The sequence below is a fragment of the Oncorhynchus gorbuscha genome, linkage group LG16 (genome assembly GCF_021184085.1).
Source record: "Oncorhynchus gorbuscha isolate QuinsamMale2020 ecotype Even-year linkage group LG16, OgorEven_v1.0, whole genome shotgun sequence".
In the NCBI taxonomy this organism is placed as follows: domain Eukaryota; kingdom Metazoa; phylum Chordata; class Actinopteri; order Salmoniformes; family Salmonidae; genus Oncorhynchus; species Oncorhynchus gorbuscha.
In genome coordinates, this window is record NC_060188.1 from 65,599,508 (window position 1) to 65,603,140 (window position 3,633).

The 3,633-nt window shown below is 57.8% G+C and overlaps 1 pseudogene; it reads right to left on the reverse strand.

The window, feature by feature from the left end:
• Window positions 1-1,644: 1,644 nt before the first annotated feature.
• Window positions 1,645-2,870, reverse strand: LOC123999786 (annotated as a pseudogene).
• Window positions 2,871-3,633: the final 763 nt, after the last annotated feature.

The following is a 3,633-nucleotide window of genomic DNA, read 5'->3' on the forward strand; positions in this document are numbered from 1 at the left end:
CGGCGATCTGTTTGCAGTTGTGCAGCGCTGGTGTAGTAGGTAGCGCTCTGCTGTTTTAAGAGCTGGCTCAGGAGGCCATATTTAGCAATGACTTCTTTGGGCCGGGGCTCTGTTTTTAGGTCTTGCTGGGGTTCAGAGAATGGGTTATGCCTGTAGTTATACCCTGCTCCTCCTCCCCGTCTCTTTTGGCTCGTCACATCCTCACACACAGCAGAGGACAACAGGTCCAGGCCCTCCTCCCCCGGTTCAGTTTTGACCTTGACGTCTGCTGCCGTAGGCCCTCTGGAGTTGTCACAGATGACAGAAGTGCCAGAGGGCTTCTCATAGCAGCCCCCTGCCACCGTCTCCACACTGCCCCTCCCACCAGACCAGTCTCTGTGGGTGGCTGAGGCCACGGAGGAGGTAGAGGAGGAACCTGCTCCCAGCAGGAGCTGCAGCACCGTGCGACGCTCTAGAAGATTCTCGATCTGGGATGCTGGGGGCGACACTTCCCCCCAACGGCTGAACGACGGTGTGCCACTGCCTGAGGGCCCGTCTGAGAGGGGGTACATGTTGTGTTCCTCTGGATGGGGCGTTGAGCCTCTCCAGCAGGGCCAGAGGCCTGCCACCACCCATCTCCAGATCCTGGCTGGGTACTTTGCTGGGAACCATGGGTGGGGAGGGTGAGGCGGTGCCGCATTGTGCCAGGTTCTGTAACAGTTTGCTGGCGCTGAACGCCGGCTCAGTTGCAGCTTTCTCAACAGGGAAGGGTTTGGACTTACATAGATCCAGAGGGCTAGACTGGACATAGGGAGAGGGGTAAGAGAACGGGGACGGGGTGCTGCTGGGGTCTCGGCTGAGAGAGTACATGGGAGGGGCTGGGCCTGGTCTGTCCAGAGGGCTCTGTATCCTGACTTCTTCCCAGGGGGCCAGTGATTTAAGTGGGACCCGTGACAGACTGGACAGAGTTGTGTCAAGCTGCAAATCTGGATTAACCACAATTTTGTTTACCTTGTCGTTATTCCTGCGCTCCAGAAGGAGCTGCATGAGAGTGACCTTGGGCTGGGATTTAAGGTCTGGGCTCATTTCAAGCTCCTTCTTAACCTGCGTGACCTTCGGCCCGGAGGGATCCGGCTTCCACTTGTTTAGAAGGGACTCAGTAAGTTTGTCTAAGGACGAGGACGAGGAGGAACAGAAAGTGGTGGAGGAAGAGTGAACAGTAGAGGAGGAAGAAAAAGCGGTAGTGGAAGAGGAAAAGACAGTGGGGGCAGAGGAGAAAACAGCAGAAGAACAGTTGGAGGAGAAAGCAGTAGAAGAGGAGTAAGAAGCAGACGTGGAGGAGGAGGTGGCTTTAGGCCTGGCCTCTGGAGCTCTGGTGCTAGCCCTGCTCCTCATAGAGAGGTCAATAGGAGAGCAGCTGGAGAAGGAGATCTCTGCATCGCTGCAGCTCTCCTCTCTCTTGGCCAGGCTTTTCTCCTGGACAGAGCACTCACTGTCAGAAGTAACTGAGGAGCCGCGGCTGGCAGGCAGGACCCCGCAGTCGTCCTCAAGGTGCCCGTTCTTAGTCAGCTGCTTCTGGTTGTTGTGGTTGTTGAGGAGCAGCAGGAGCAGGCTGCTGCAGGTCTGGGGGGGCCTGGTGGCGCGCAAATCAAATCCCCGTTTCTCCCTAGTGGGGGTTTGGGGTTGGGTCTGGGTGTTGGGGGTGAGGGACAGAGGAGGGGGTTGGGTGTGGTGAGCTGTGGACTGGCAGCAGAGAGGAGGGGCTCTGCTGGCTGGAGCTGGAGTTTAGTGCCAGTTGGGGGAGTGTTGCTGTCGTTGTCCCATTTTGGGAGGTTAAGGAGCTTAGCACGTCTAGGGTGGTGGTGGTGGCGCTGGTGGGCGGAGCATCTTCTGTGCTGGGCGGTCTCTTGTCCTGGGTCTGTTGCGTTGCCATGGCAGCCAGCCTCTCGCTGGCCGAGCGTCCAGAGAGCTGGGCCTTGAGGGCGTGCTCCCCGGGAATACTGCTGCAGGTGGGCCTCACTGGACAGCAGAAGGGCCAGCTGACTGCAGGCCACACTGGGCTTGGGAGAGGGGGCAGGGCTGGAGCGGATCTTCACCAGGTTGGCCACAGCTTTGAGCCGTTCAGCACAGGACACAGCATCAGTGGCAGCAGCAGCAACAGTGGGGGGCGGAGGGAGGCGTGCTGCTCTGCACCGAGCGTGGGGACTCACAGGACCTTTCCTGGCTGTGGCCGTGGCTGTGGCCTCGCCGGCTGTAAGGCGTGCTGCTGTGGTTCTGCAGCTTGGTCTTCCTCATCAGGCCCTTGAGGCGGCTGGAGGCCATTCCGTAGCAGGGGAGCTGCTCCTTGTCTGCAGGAGGAGGGGATCGGTGGGCGGGGAGTGCTCGCTGGGGGTTTGGTGGACTGCTGCGACATGGCCACACTCTGCAGTCTGGAGCTGAATGACTGGAGCAAGGAGGCAAGCAGTGTGCTCTCCCCAGCGTGAGGAGAGCCCTCCAGGGCCCCGTTTTGCAGGCCGCCTCCTCCTCCTCCCTGGCCGTTCAGCTCCACAGGGGGAGCATAGCCTCTGGGCCCCAGGCTCGTTCCAGGGCCCTGAGCGGAGCAGCCGGGCCTTCTTCAGGTTCTGGGAGGCCCCATGGTGCAGTGTGGGACTGTTCCCATTGCCAGCCTTCTGAACAGCGGCAATAGCAGGGCTGTGGCTGGGCAGCTGGAAGGGCCGGGCCGCCTTGTTGACCTGTTCCATCTGGTTGCCGTGCCCGTGGGGAGCCTCCGATCTACGGGTTGCCGTGGCCCCAGGCCCAGCCGCCACGGGATGCATCAGTAAACCTTCCAGATAAGTTAGAACAGCTGAATCCGTGTGTGTCTCAGGGCCAGGCTCCTCCCCATGAGTCATGTTCAATACTAGGATCCCCTCGTATGGTTCAGCACTGCTACTGGGAATAACAAGGTCCACTAGGTCATCAGGTACAGAACTTCCAGATATTGATAAGAGGTGAGGATGCACATGGGCAGGTTCTAGAGTATTTTACAGGTTCTGGATTCCACTGGCTCAATGTACAGTATTCCCTTCTCCAAAGTGGAAAATGACACTAACACAAAGAAACTGTGGCCATGACCGGAGCCATTTAGGGCTCTCACCCAGCCGTCACTGGCATTCCTGTGTGCCTGTGACACCGGATGCTCCCAGAATGCCGGGGTCCAAGCTTATGCAGCGAAGGGCGAGGAACGAGGAGTCAGCGGGTTTCACCACCACAGTGATTTTGATGCATTCCGTGGTTGCGGATGTTTCGGATGTCTGTCTGTCAGGAAGCCTGGGGGCGGTTCACTCCGTGGTGCCTTTCCGCTCACTTGATCTCAGAGGGGGGACCTATGTGAGCAGAGAGAAGAGAGAGAGAGAGACATAGAGAGAGGGAGAGAGAAGAGAAAGAGAGAGAGGAAAGAGAGAGCGAGAAAGAGGGAGAAAGAGAGAGATTGGGAGAAAGAGAGTAACAGCGTGAGAAGCAGGGACTTGCAGCACTATATCACATTCATTTCAACACCTTGTCCACCATGCCTGTTAACATTTCAGTTTGACTGCACATGGTTCCCCCTTCATGGTAACCCCTAATACCTGTGTCTTTTTTTTATTTCAACTGAATCGATGACGACAAATGTAG